The 15,338-nt window shown below is 43.0% G+C and overlaps 2 non-coding genes across 2 annotated transcripts; both read left to right on the forward strand.

Annotated features, from left to right (window-relative positions):
* Positions 1-7,886: 7,886 nt before the first annotated feature.
* Trnat-cgu (transfer RNA threonine (anticodon CGU)) lies at positions 7,887-7,961 on the forward strand. The gene has a single exon. It is a non-coding gene; the product is annotated as a tRNA-Thr (tRNA).
* Positions 7,962-8,325: 364 nt separating this feature from the next.
* Trnat-cgu (transfer RNA threonine (anticodon CGU)) lies at positions 8,326-8,400 on the forward strand. The gene has a single exon. It is a non-coding gene; the product is annotated as a tRNA-Thr (tRNA).
* The last annotated feature ends 6,938 nt before the right edge of the window (positions 8,401-15,338 follow it).

Below are 15,338 nucleotides of genomic sequence, written 5' to 3' on the forward strand. Positions count from 1 at the left end.
CAATAAGTTTGTTCCGAATAGGCTCATTTTTACGTTATACGATATGAAAACTTATGTGATTAGTTACAGAAATTTAAAGGAGTAGCTTACGAATAACCTTATTCTATGTAAAATTCGCTAGATATTGTCATTCCGTGATGCTGCATGGATGAAAACGTATATCCATATTAATGCTGAGAAACCAAGAGATGCAAAGAACGATTTCAAAAAAAATTTCTTCATACTCATGAATAGAAGTGTTTTCAGCAAAACTATTCAAAATGTGCAGAAAATGGGTGATATGAAGCTAGTAACGAGTTGGGAAGGTGGATAGGGAGCTGTTACTCTGATTGCAATACCGAATTTCATGCCCACTGTCCATTAAATTAATATTTCGTTGCAACTGGATTGAGCAGCAAAAAATATAGTTCACCAATCGCATTTCGCTTTTATTTACAATCTTCCGTTTGCATTCTGAATATATGGGTACATAATATGTCTATGCATTTAAAAACAGCATTTTCTAATAAAACTGACGTACAGTTTACTTACGTTACTTTTGTCTCTTTTTTCAAGATTCTACATTGTCACAAAATTCTCAGAATGTCATATAACTTAAGATATTTGGAGAGGTAATTTGCCTTGCCTTATATCCGAAAATCTGTGTAGCTTTTTCACAAGGAGAACTTGTATCAGAAAAGCTTTACTACACGAGTGAACAAACACATCAATACACAGATAATACAGCACAATTATGTATGCAGAAACATGGATACCGATCTTCAGTACTTTTCGAGATACCAGCGTGTACTTTCCGAGATACGTGCGTATATTTGTGCACTAATCACAAGGGAGAATGATTCTGAAAAGAAACAAATTAATTCTGTACCTTAAAAAACCATACACCAACTTCTCGCTTTCTGAACAGCCTCGTAATTAACATATAAAACATGGCGGCTAAAGTACGTCATGGCACAGCAGTAAGCGCTGAATACCGTGCAACAGGCTCTCTGTCTACTCTCTGCCTCTATGAAATGACATGACCGCCGAATGCTGGGTGTGCACTCCTGTTCCTCAGTGCTCCCGCCGAAGTCGCCCTCGGCCGAAGTTTTGACTGGGCGCAGGGAGCCAGGCTTTTCTGAGTGAAGGCTCTGTCCCTACTAGCCAGGCCGTCGTCCACTCGTTGTTCAACAGCCTCCTTTGGAACACAAACCCATAAAAGACGAAGTCTGTCCCAACACTTCCGTTCGTTCATATTTCATTAAGGCCCCTGTAGCTACGTACTATTCCGCAACCGCCTTAAAGGCCACGGTTGAAGCGAGATAGAAAGAGGCAAAAACGGCAGAAGTGCAAGAAACTAATGTTTACCAGTGAAGTGTAAAGCAGATCGAAAGCGAAACGTTATCATGATTCAAAGCGATTGTACGAAGAGGGCACAGTGCAGCGGCAACAGCACGAACTGCCTCGTGTTAAGCATGCCACAACCGTGAAAATTTAAGCAGAGAAGGTGAAAACTTTCTTCTAGCGGAAGCCACTCCTCAGCGGTAAATGAGCGGCATTCTTTGATCTGCTGACGTCAGAGAAGACAGAGTGTTCATATTAGGCAATTTGTAGGGTTTCTTTGAATAGAAACGTGTGGATCTCTTCTCGTTGCATTTCACTACTCTCATTTCGATTCGGCACTATATTATTTACATCGCTATACTTTCGTCAATATCGGTACTAGGTTTTTGTTACGGCCCGAGAATTTTATAGTATTTCAACTTCATTTGAAGACAGCGAGGTGCACGCATCTGATATAGTGTGGATGAAAAGTTTATGAGATAGCTTGCAGAATATGACAGAGTTTCTGACATAGCTTCGATACTTATGCACTGCAGTGGAGTGATCATACACTACATTTACACCGACTTAGCACTTACATCAGGGTAACTTTTAAGGGCGGATCGGTTGAAGGATGATTACTGTTAATGAAGTAAAAGATCCATGCAGTGGATACCAAATGAAAAAAGCTACTCCTTATTTTTCTGATCTAGACTGCCATAAAATTGCGAAGGAACTTTTAATCAGAATTCAGGGAGAAGTTGTAGTCTAATTCACAATCGATTTATTGATCTTAAACAAGACAAGACACCAAAATTATTAAAGCAACATCATACAAAAAATATTTATTTACTAAACTGGGATCTATGGTGGAGAAAGTGATCTGCTGGGGATCGACACACGACACTAACCAGAACACTACTCGCTCTGTCTCACTTCATACACGTGAATCCAGATTATGGCATCAAACTGCACCACCACCAAGCATCTATCATAGAAAAAAAAGGAAAAATGTGGTTCGAAAGAGCAGGGTGCTGAGAAATAGATATTATAGCCCTACGTTGCAGCAGCGAATACTTTACCAAGTATGCACTCTCACGTTCGGTTAGTTCAGAACGCAGGTACTTCCCTAGGAGCCTCTGAAACACCGACAGATTCCAGTGTGCAGGTGGACACGTTTGTTGGTCTGCCAAACTAATTTGACTCCGTGCCACGACCTTGCGTGTCGGAATATGTCAAATGTTTAGAGGGCTGACTCAAGACAAATAAGTACACCCACGCGTCACTCGTTGTGACCGTGATGATATAAGCAGTACCTCTGATGGTTCAGAAGGTGACTGGCACAGGCTCTAAGTCGCACCCTAACAAAGGACATAAGTCACACCGTTTAGGTAGAGACCTGCAGTTCTTTCCTATCGAAGCGCCAGTGCGAGAGACTTGTACAAGAGTGCCGATCTCCCTTTTTCTGTGTTGCCTCCTCAGCTCGGTTCGAAAAGCACATTTATCTTTTTTGACTGCACCCAATTTCGCACAAGCCAATCACGAGCTGGAGCCCGGCATTCTAAGCTTGGTGAATGGTCTTTGCACTGCAAACCGATTTGACCAATCAGAGACTTAAAGTTAATTGGCAGAAAACGGAAAAAAATTCGGCTTCGCAGTCTCCTTCCCACACGTTTGCCATGTCTTTTGCTAACACAATACAGGGTGGAAGCACAGCCCTCCATTAACAGCTTGTTATCTCCCATGTTGCGTCCATTTCAAAGTTTGCAAAGAACGGCCATAAACTCGCATTGACAAAAGATGTTTTGAAACAGAGTCTGCACGTCTGGGCGCCAGTTTTCCTGTCCCATGGACATTTGCAGAACGTTTACATTTCTTTTGGCGGCTTGCTCCCTAACAAGGCCTACAACGCACTGTCAGCGACTTTTCGGCGCTAGGCCATATACCTGGATGTCTGGCGCCAAAGCTTAATGTGTTTCTGCACAATGCGACCGCGGCACGTCCCGTCTGGAAATGTCTCCTCATCGTTCTCCAGAAAAAACGCGCTTTTTCGCCCCACCAACTCTGTGCTTTCACTGCAGTCGTTTAATTCGGCACCCTGTTCCTGTGAACGCAGGTAAAGCTTTCCGTATTTTTTTCCCTAGAGCTCGCAAACAAGACCATAAACTGCTGCCTACCATTTCATCACAATGTATGAAGTCAAATCGCTGTAGATCGTATTCCCTACACCAGCTCAGAAGTGAGAGTGCCCTGCAATCTCTCACAGTCGCTAAATTAAAATCACAGTAAAAATTCGATGAAGATCAATTGCACAGCGTGTGTAGTACGTCCGTTGATCGTATCACGTCATACTTTTCAGTTCTGAGCACACATGTGAAGATGTCAAGAATAATAGTGTCTCCCACCAAGTGTGAAGTGCATGCTGTCATTCGAATTCTTCATGCTGAGGGGTTCCACCTGATTTCATGCAGCCTGCGAACCTAACCGTCATGCATGACAGCAAAGTGTGGCAGTGGTGCAGGAACTTCAAAGCAGGAGGTACAGATGTTCATAATGTAGGTGGTCGGTGAAGGAAGGTAGTGTCAACCGATGATGGGCAATTCAAAATAAGCGAAGAGGAATTTTCGTAACAGGCATTATACTTCCGAGCGATAATGCTCGGTCGCACACTGCAACTGCAACACAGACGCTTCTGCAGCGTTTTCGATGGAATGTATTTGATCACACACTGCACAGCCCACACTTGCTCCCTCTGATTTTCATCTCCTTGCTCACATGAACCGCGGACTATGAGGGGAGCATTTTTGCACAGACAGCGGGCTGCAGAAGACCAGCTTAGAGAACTGGCAGAAGGCACGGGCGTCTGCCTTCTGCGATGAGGGTATTGGAAAGTTGGTACAACGCTACGGCAGATGTCTAAGTCGGAGCAGCGACTGTATAACAAGTAGCTAGAAGTTGTAGGTAAATGTTTCAAATAAAAAAATTTTAATTTTCTCAGTGGTTTCCATTTCACGACAGCTGGGACCTTGAAAAAAGAATAGCTCTCGTATTACAACAGCTTTCGAAAAATACACTACTGGCCATTAAAACTGCTACACCACGAAGATGACGTGCTACAGACGCGAAATTTAACTGACAGGAAGAAGATGCTGTGATATGCAAATGATTAGCTTTTCAGAGCATTCACACAAGGTTGGCGCCTGTGGCGACACATGCAACGTGCTGACATGAGGAAAGTTTCCAACCGATTTCTCATACACAAACAGCATTTGACCGGCGTTGCCTGGTGAAACGTTGTTGTGATGCCTCGTGTAAGGAAGAGAAATGCGTACCATCACGTTTCCGACGTTGATAAAGGTCGGATTGTAGCCTATCGCGATTGTGGTTTATCGTATCGCGACATTGATGCTCGCGTTGGTCGAGATCCAGTGAGTGTTAGCAGAATATGGAATCGGTGGGTTCATGAGGGTAATACGGAACGCCGTGCTGGATCCCAAAGGCCTCGTATCACTAGCAGTCGAGATGACAGGCATCTTATCCGCATGGCTGTAACGGATCGTGCAGCCACATCTCGATCCCCGAGTCAACAGATGGGGACGTTTGCAAGACAACAACCATCTGCACGAACAGTTCGACGACGTTTGCAGCAGCATGGACTATCATCTCGGAGACCATGACTGCGATTATCTTGACGCTGCATCACAGACAGGAGCGCCTGCGATGGTCTTTTCAACGACGAACCTGTGTGCATGAATGGCAAAACGTCATTTTTTCGAATGAATCCAGGTTCTGTTTGCAGAATCATGATGGTCGCATCCGTGTTTGGCGACATCGCGGTGAACGCACATTGGAAGCGTGTATTCGTCATCGCCATACTGGCATATCACCCGACGTGATGGTATGGGCTGCCATTGGTTACTCGTCTCGGTCACCTCTTGTTCGCATTGACGGCACTTTGAACAGTGGACGCTACATTTCAGATGTGTTACGACCCATGGCTCTACCCTTCATTCGATCCCTGAAAAACCCTACATTTCAGCAGCATAATTCACGACCCTATGTTGCAGGTTCTGTACAGGCCTTTCTGGATACAGATAATGTTCGACTGATGCCCTGCCCAGCACATTCTCCAGATCTCTCACCAACTGAAAACGTCTGGTCAATGGTGGCCGAGCAACTGGCTCGTCACCATACGCCAGTCACCATTCTTGATGAACTGTGGTATCGCGTTGAAGCTGCATGGGCAGCTGTACCTGTACACGCCATCCAAGCTCTGTTTGACTCAATGCCCAGGCGTATCAAGACCGTTATTACGGCCAGAGGTGGTTGTTCTGGGTACTGATTTCTCAGAATCTATGCACCCAAATTGCGTGAAAATGTAATCACATGTCCCCCGCATCTCGCGGTCGTGCGGTAGCGTTCTCGCTTCCCACGCCCGGGTTCCCGGGTTCGATTCCCGGCGGGGTCAGGGATTTTCTCTGCCTCGTGATGGCTGGGTGTTGTGTGCTGTCCTTAGGTTAGTTAGGTTTAAGTAGTTCTAAGTTCTAGGGGACTTATGACCACAGCAGTTGAGTCCCATAGTGCTCAGAGCCATTTGAACCATTTGTAATCACATGTCAGTTCTAGTATAATATATTTGTCCAATGAATAACCGTTTATCGTCTGCATTTCTTCTTGGTGTAGCAATTTTAATGGCCAGTAGTGTAGATCTAGGCAAGGGAAAGCAGTCTCGAATATGAATATAATCGTATGAAAACTATGGACATAAAAATATCAAATGGCCGCGAAGATGTAGGACAAATGCTTTACAGCAAAAGGAGAACAGTTTTCTATCGCATAAGAACTAGTCCGCCCACACTGAGCATTAACGATGTCTCGCAGTCCATGCACACGGAGCTACCGCGAAAACGAATGCTGCCTGTTGGCATGAGGAAAGTATACTAGCGGAACAGACTCGAGCGGGGAATCATTCCAGCGGTGATATGGGCCGAAAACGGAGAAAGACGCTATCATAAGCGGCTTTGATTCTAGTCAGACTGTTATGGCCCGTCACCTGGAAACTAGCATCTTGGAAACGGCGAATATCATCGGTTGTCCATGCACTTTGCACATCACAATTTATAAAAAGTGATTCAAAGACGGTAGACAACGAGTAGGCAACAACAGGTTCTATGTCCATGCCTCATCACAGAACATGGAGGTCGGGAGTTTGTTTGCTCGGCAGAGCAGGATAGGCGGCGATCTGTGGCAGGTGTGATGACAGAGTACATTGATGGTGCCGGCCCAAGTGTTTCGGAGCACACGGCTCAGCCCACAGTGTTCAGTGTGGGATTCTGCACCAGCCGACCTCTATGCGTTCCCGTCGTGACCCATCGACATCCATAGTTACGACTGAAGTGTTGTGTGTTGTCCTTAGGTTAGTTAGGTTTAAGTAGTTCTAAGTTCTAGGGGACTCATGACCATAGCTGTTAAGTCCCATAGTGCTCAGAGCCATTTTTGACTGTAGTGTGCATGGGGTTACCGAGCCTGGGCCGTGGAAACGGGTAGCTTTGTCGGATGAATTACGTTTCTTGTTGCACGACATCGATGGTCGTGCCTGGAGACATCATCGAGGCGAACGGCTGCTCGAAATATTCCCCGCACTACGGCCACAGGGGCAGGGGAGGGGGGGGCAGTATAATGCTATGGGGGATATTCACCTTGGCTGTCATGCTATTTGTGTTAGTAACCAAATGACAAGTACAGATGCGGATTGCTTGAACATTATTGCAGACGACCTACGTACCGTCGTGCTTGACGTCTTCCCCGACGCCAATGGCATCTTCCGGCAGGATAACTGCCTGTCCGTGTTGAAAGGCCAGAACTGTGCTGCAGTGGTTTGGAGAGCATGACAGTGAACTCATTTTGATGTCTTTGCCACCAAATTCACCTGATATGAAACCAACGGAACACAGCTGGGACGCCATCGCGTGCCAGCTCCATGCCCGCAAACCACACGCTCATAATTCACGAGAATTGCATGACCTGTCTGTAGACATCTGGTGCCACATACCTCCAGAAATATACCAACGATTTCTTGAATCCATGTGACGCAGAATCACTACTGTATTGCGTTTCTAAGATGGACCAGCATGCTTTTGCGCAGGCGATCATAATGTTTTGGCTCATCATTGCAAGTGTGTTACTGGTCCATGTAAGTCTGAGATGTAAATCTCATTTATAGGCGCAGATCAGTTAGCACTCCGGCGGTATACGTGAATAACTTTTTCTCCCACTCTATACCGTGAATACCGATACCGCAGTCCCCAGATAATGTTATACCATAAGCTCACTGTTTGCGTAACTAATTTAAAATAGAAAATTGTAATCTGAAATGATAATTAAATGTACACCCTAGCTGCAAACAGGCGTTGATGTACTTCATTGGGGACATGTTGAAAATGTGTGCCCCGACCGGGACTCGAACCCGGGATCTCCTGCTTACATTAGGCGCACTACGAATGTAGTGGTGTGGACATGTTGGGAATGTGGGTCTCCCGGGGAGCGTGCAAGGGATAAGTCCCTGCAGGCGCACTGTCCTCTGTGCCATCGGTGGCTCAGATGGATAGAGCGTCTGCCACGTAAGTAGGAGATCCCGGGTTCGAGTCCCGGTCGGGGCACGCATTTTCAACATGTCCCCAATGAAGTACATCAACGCCTGTTTGCAGCTCGGGTGTCCATTTAATTATCATTTCATTTCTAGCAAATCTGCATGGTCATCAACGGTAACTGTTCTTCCGGAACAAATACTACCGACATATATAGTTAAAATATGACTTCCCGGCCATTGACTTTCTTGTGCGAACGCACATGCTATGCCCGAACTCGTACGGAATTTGGCAGATTAATCTGCCACGAGTAATGAGTATGATGGGCAAACATCTATTAGGCGCACTACGAATGTAGTGGTGTGGACATGTTGGGAATGTGGGTCTCCCGGGGAGCGTGCAAGGGATAAGTCCCTGCAGGCGCACTGTCCTCTGTGCCATCGGTGGCTCAGATGGATAGAGCGTCTGCCACGTAAGTAGGAGATCCCGGGTTCGAGTCCCGGTCGGGGCACGCATTTTCAACATGTCCCCAATGAAGTACATCAACGCCTGTTTGCAGCTCGGGTGTCCATTTAATTATCATTTCATTTCTAGCAAATCTGCATGGTCATCAACGGTAACTGTTCTTCCGGAACAAATACTACCGACATATATAGTTAAAATATGACTTCCCGGCCATTGACTTTCTTGTGCGAACGCACATGCTATGCCCGAACTCGTACGGAATTTGGCAGATTAATCTGCCACGAGTAATGAGTATGATGGGCAAACATCTATTAGGCGCACTACGAATGTAGTGGTGTGGACATGTTGGGAATGTGGGTCTCCCGGGGAGCGTGCAAGGGATAAGTCCCTGCAGGCGCACTGTCCTCTGTGCCATCGTTGGCTCAGATGGATAGAGCGTCTGCAATGTAAGTAGAAGATCCCGGGTTCGAGTCCCGGTCGGGGCACGCATTTTCAACACGTCCCCAATGAAGTACATCAACGCCTGTTTGCAGCTAGGATGTCCATTTAATTATCATTTCATTTCTAGCAAAGCTGCATGGTCATCAACGGTAACTGTTCTTTCGGGAACAAATACTACCGTCATATATAGTTAAATTGTAATCTTCTAAATGGTATTGTATATCTTTAAATTTAAAGCATAAATATATGTAAACTGTATGTCATGAACCGAGTGAGATGGCGCAGTGGTTATCACACTGGACTCGCATTCGGGAGGACCACAGTTCAAACCCGCATCGGGGAATCAAGATTTAGGTTTTCCGTGATTTCGCTAAGTCGCTCCAGGAAAATGCCGGGATGTTTCCTTTGAAGGGCACGGCCGATTTCCTTCACCATCCTTGATTCGCTCCGAGCTTTTACTCCGTCTCTAATGACTCGATGTCGGCTGAACGTTAAACCAACCTTCCTTCCTTCCTTCCTTTCTGTATATCATGAAAATCTAAATCTAAACTTGTATTTTCAATGTAAGGATTGTGATGCAAAACACATGTACTGGGGAGTGGTCCAGTAGGCATTATAGAAGTTTCAAACTAGTGGGCCAAGGAATGAGGTTTACGGTATGGTGTTCTAAACCAATAGCGTGCCTGAATGGACGAATAGTACTTTTTTGTTTGTGATTAATCACGGGCACGAACACGACGAATATATGAAAAACGTCCATACCATTAACTGAAAAGTCCGAGACCACTGTGAAAATATTTTATCCTTTTTATTTTTGATATGCAACAAGTATTTATTAGTAACATTATAGATTATTGGACATAGTAACATAATTATCGGAAAATTTACAACCGCTGGTGACCCGCGGGGCAGATTCACATACTTAAGCTCGGGGACCGCCTAGTCACGTGACGTGATAGCACCGCTCCCTACGCATAAATTCAAAACTATAGCGTCACTGATGTTAATATTTACGGTGTAGCGCACGAAAATGAATGGTAGGGCGGGAGCTAGGATTTTTGCTACGTGGGACAAGCTCAAATTCGCAGCCTCTTTTTTAACAAACCCATAAAAATCAACAGTTTCAACAGTAATTTTGGTAACACATCTAATAACATTAACTTACTCTACTGGTTGACTACGTTCAAAGTCAAAACAAACAAAAAACAAAAAATAAAACATGATTTCTCACTGTACAATTAATAAATTTAAAATTTCACTTTCTGAGCTTTTTTTACAACAAAAATGTTTATGATCTCATCACAGTTTTTGGAAGATCTGTGGAGTTTATATTAAGATTTGTTTAATCTTTATGGAGCAGCTGTGCTCCTCAAATAATTTTTAAATAGTTCAAGGTTGTTGAAACGATCTTTTTTAGCGGAAACAGAAACTGGAACTCAAGAAATGTTTTTGAAGCCTTAGTAAGGTTAGTTCTCCCTTATTTAGATCTTCTACATATGTATCAACCAGCTGCTTCGTCCTTTCAGTCCTCCAATTGCATTTCTTGAATTTGGACACCACACAGAAAAATAAACTTTGCACTAATTTTCTCCAGTGTCTTAAACCTGGTACTCAGCTTCATTGTCAGACTGTTAGTTATTTCCAACAGAGACGTCCTGAACAAATCTTCCTGTGAATATTTGGATGCTTCGATGCTTCGTCTTCACAAAGCTCTTCGGCCATTTTTTTCTTTCTTCTAATTTTCTTCTGAAGATGCCATTGATATCTCATTATTTTCTGCTAACACTTTGGCCTCAGAAAGAGCTTCGCGAGTACAAAAACTAAGAGAGCTCAATAGCTCAATAGTTATTGAATATTTCGAGCAGCTTTATCCATCGTAAGGTCTTCCCTTTTCTGAAACTGATATATATATATATATATATATATATATATATATATATATATATATATATATATACATAGGGGTCAAGGTGGTTGGTAGAGGTAGCACCTTTGCTTGAGGTTGACTCAGTACTGGTCCTCACCACCCCAGGGATGAGCTGAGGAGGTATGCAAGACCTTTGCCTCTGAGGAAGCTACGTCCAAGACCGTCCGTGCGTGGTGAAGAGCCACATCCTACACGAGGTGACGCTGTTAACGCAGAACACGGCGGATCTATAGGAGAAAACCTTGAAAAAAAATCTCACATTCCAAATCCTCAATGCGTCTGTACTCGAGTCGAGCGCAGCGAGGTCAGCGTCTGTCCATCTAGTAGGTGCGGCTGTATTATATGCTCCAGGAACTGACAATCCCTGGTTCTAAACACCCAGTGGAAACACTGGACCAAAACTTACAAGCTATCATGATTCGTGAGAGTAATGACGGAATTACCCCAGGTGGTAACCAATCCACTCGTCGACAGACGACAACTGGGTTTTCGGATTCTGGGGAACCCGGGCCATCACGATCAGAGTTCTCAAGCAAACTTCGTCCCAAGGTTCCCATGTACATTGGTACCTTTAACATTCAGACCCTAATTCAACCTGGAAAATTACACAACTTAGTAACAGAGCTAGACCAACAAAAAATTAAGATCTTAGCGTTACAAGAAACTAGATTCACGGATGAAAATACAATAGACTATGGAAACTATCGCATCTTCAAGAGCAAGACTGACAAACGAATTGCCAATGGTACACCACTCCTGGGCATGGCATTTGCGGTGCACAGAAATATATTAGGCTCAATTAGAGAGGTCTCTTCCATAAATAATCGCCTCATGACCATGCGTATCCAGTGCGCCAACAAGAAATACACATTGATAAATGTTCATGCACCCACAAACATAGACAACAAAAAACGCCAACTACAAACTGAAAAATTCTGGACTAAACTTGAAGATGTCATGGCCAAAATTCCCCGGGATGATATCAAAATCTTAATGGGAGATTTCAATGCACAAATTGGCAGAGAGAAAGAACACCAAAAAACTGTAGGAAAATATCCAGCACACAGATTCACCAACAGAAACGGACTGAGATTTATTGAACTATGCCAACAAAATAATCTAAAAAATAATGTCTACATCTTTGAGAAAAAAACCTAGAAAACAAAAGACCTCGAGGTCCCCCATACAAGAGATCGGCGAATATCAGATTGACCACATTGCCATCTCCTATTTCGTACAGAAAGAGATCCATGATGTCCAAGTCCGCAGAGGGGCGAACATTGACTCAGACCACTACTTAACACGTATTAAAGTGAAATTCACCCCAAAAAAATTCTATCCGAAGAAAACACACATGATGAAATTTGACACACGAACAATCAAAGAAACCAATCTGAAGGAGGAGTGGGAAAAGGAACCAGCTGACTCTTGGGAAAAATTTCGAACAAAAATTACAAAGAAGGCAAAAGAACTGATCCCATTGAAAAAGAACACAAAACACCCCTGGTGGGACTCTGAATGTGAAAAAGCGCTGGAAGAAAGAAAGAAAGCCTTTCTGAAGTATAACAGTAAAAAATCCCCAGAAAATCTAGATCACTTCCACAACAGCAGAAGACAAGTGGAAAAAACAATCAGACAAGTCAAGAGGAAGTACCTAAAGGAACAGTGTGAGTCTATTGAAGAAAATTTCCGTAACTATAATGTACGAGACCTTTGCTGGGAGAATCAATGGATACGGCTCACGAAATCTATGTTTCAGAAAACCAGATGGAAAACTAGCGCTCACAAATCTGGAAAATTGTGAGGAGCTGGCAAGATACTTTTCCGGACTCCTCAATTGCCCTGAACCTTCTTCAAGATTCCCTCAAGAAACTGCTGTCTACACAAATCCAGAATCCCCACCACCTACACTAGAGGAGATCCAAAGACATATTCATAGACTGAAAAACAACAAGGCATCAGGAGAAGATAATATCACTGCAGAACTACTTAAAAATCTTGGACCAAATTCCCTCAAAGAACTCACTCAAATCATCACAGACATTTGGCAGACAGAAAAACTACCAGAAGATTGGAAATGCGCCCTAATTCATCCACTGCATAAAAAGGGAGACATGGCAGATATAAACAACTATCGAGGAATCTCCCTTCTCCAAGTCACTTATAAAATCCTCTCAGCTTGTCTTCTTCAACGAACACAAGAACAACTCGAACACAGCATTGGTGAATACCAAGCTGGCTTTCGCCCTCACCGATCCTGTGCAGAACAAATTTTCAATTTGAAGACAACACTAAAATACAAAGCAGTCAGAAACAGTCCGATCATTTGTTCCTTTGTTGATTTCGCAAAGGCTTATGATTCAATCGATAGGCAATCTCTCTTTATTATCCTTGAGGAGCTAGGACTCGATCCGAAAACCCTAAACCTTATCAAAGAAACGCTCACAAACACAGCTTGTAAGATAAAATTCCTGGGTGAAACATCAGAGCCCTTCCTGATCAAAACCGGCGTCAGACAAGGTGACGGCTTGTCTCCACTCCTCTTCAACCTTGTCTTAGACAAAGTCATCCGAGAATGGGAAAAAGAACTGAAGAATCAAAATTACTGGAAGCCTATACAACTAGGAAGATCTAAAGATGGTATTAAAATTTCATGCTTGGCATTTGCAGATGACGTGGCCATTCTAGCAGAAAACGAGACCACAGCAATTAAACAGATAGACATTCTCAAAGAATGCGCCGAAAAAGTTGGGCTACAAATTTCCTTCCAAAAAACCAAATTCATCTGCTCAAAATTTGAAACTCAAAAACTGACTACAAAATATGGACAAATTGAGAGAGTTCCATTCTTTAAATACTTAGGCGAGGTCCTAGAACCAACAGGGGGAGAGAAAACTGCACAAAAATTTCGACTGCAAAAACTGAAAAGAGCATACTGGAAAACCCACAACATCTACAATAAAAAGTGTCTCTCCATTCACTCAAAAATACGACACTACAATACAGTAATCAAGCCCGAAGCACTATATGCCAGCGAAACACTCACACTCCATAGAAAAGGCGACCTGGAAGGCATCCTGAAAGAGGAACGCAAAATTATCAGAAAGATTCTTGGCCCAAAAAGAACTGAAGATGGATACAGGTTACAGTCTCGGAAAACTACAGAAAAATTATCTAACCTCGCCGCAGACATCCGGAAAAGAAGACTAAAATTTTACGGTCATATCCACAGACTCCCAACACCCAGACTCTCCCACAAAATTTTAATATACATTGAAAAATTGAAAACCATACCCTGGATACAAGAAACCAAAACAGATCTAGCAAATGAACAAATAAATTCTTCAGAAGTTATAAACAGAAATGTATACAGGCAAAAAATCAATAGTTGGAAAGTACAACCCGAGAATGAAGTTTGCAAGAGACAGGGGACAAAATGGACAGAGGAAAGAAAGAGAATTCATAGGGAAAGAATGAGAGAAGTTTGGAGAATTAAAAAATTGAATCGGAAAGCTTTGCGTGATCCGTATGGGTCCAATCGCACATTATATATATATATATATATATATATATATATATATATATATATATATATATATATATCACACGAGAAACAGTAATAGACTAATTAAAGCAATGAATTTGAGTTTTGTCGTATTCTTTAAAATAGAGTATGCCCCAGTTTTTGTTTCTGATGCTGAAAATTTATAAGTTTCAGCTTCTTACAGAGTCTTCATAACTTAATTAAAATGTTTGTAAACAGCTTCCATCCCCTCTCCTCTTGCAGACCATGTCCTCGTGTTCTGATATTTTAATGTTCTGGATAAATATTTTTGTAAGATTTCCCATCTTGAAGTTGAAGGCTTAAAGAATAGAAAAAACAATGAATAGTTCTAAGAAGTCTGATCTTCAGCAGATGTTCGGCTGCAAGAGCTCCTACTAAATTTAAAGAGGGAGCAAAACGTGGTACAAAATAGGCCACTTCATTCGTCTCAAGTACTCTCAACTGTACCCCTTTTTACTTTCCAGTAATATTTGCCCAATTGTCATAACGCTGTCCTTTGCAGTGTCTTCTGTTCAACCGATATTGCTCTATTTCTTGAACTATCTCCTGACTAAGGCCTTCTGTTTTTCTCTAATTGTAAAAAATCAACAGAACTCTCCACAACTTCTGAGCAGTTTAACTTGACATAGAGCGCTACTTAAGTCATCTGCTCATTCTAACTGAGATCTTCAGTGAAGTCAACATCAATTAACCGAGCAAGGTGGCGCAGTGGTTAGCACACTGGACTCGCATTCGAGAAAACGACGGTTCAAAGCCGCGTCCGGCCATCTTGACTTCAGTTTTCTGTCATTTCTCAAAATCGCTTCATAGAAATGCCAGGATGACTCCATTGAAAGGACACGGCCGACTCCATTCCCCATCCTTCCCTAATCCGATGGGATCAGTGACCTCGCTGTTTGGTCCCCTCCCCCAAATCAACCAACCGATCAACCAAAATCAATGAAAAGTACTTAACATATGAAATATCTTTACTTGTATCTTGTCTTACTTCGTTGGAAATTAAATCAAGAAAATCATCTTGTATATTTTCGGAAATATAGCTAATCTGTCC

The sequence above is a fragment of the Schistocerca nitens genome, chromosome 2 (assembly GCF_023898315.1).
Source record: "Schistocerca nitens isolate TAMUIC-IGC-003100 chromosome 2, iqSchNite1.1, whole genome shotgun sequence".
In the NCBI taxonomy this organism is placed as follows: Eukaryota; Metazoa; Arthropoda; class Insecta; order Orthoptera; family Acrididae; genus Schistocerca; species Schistocerca nitens.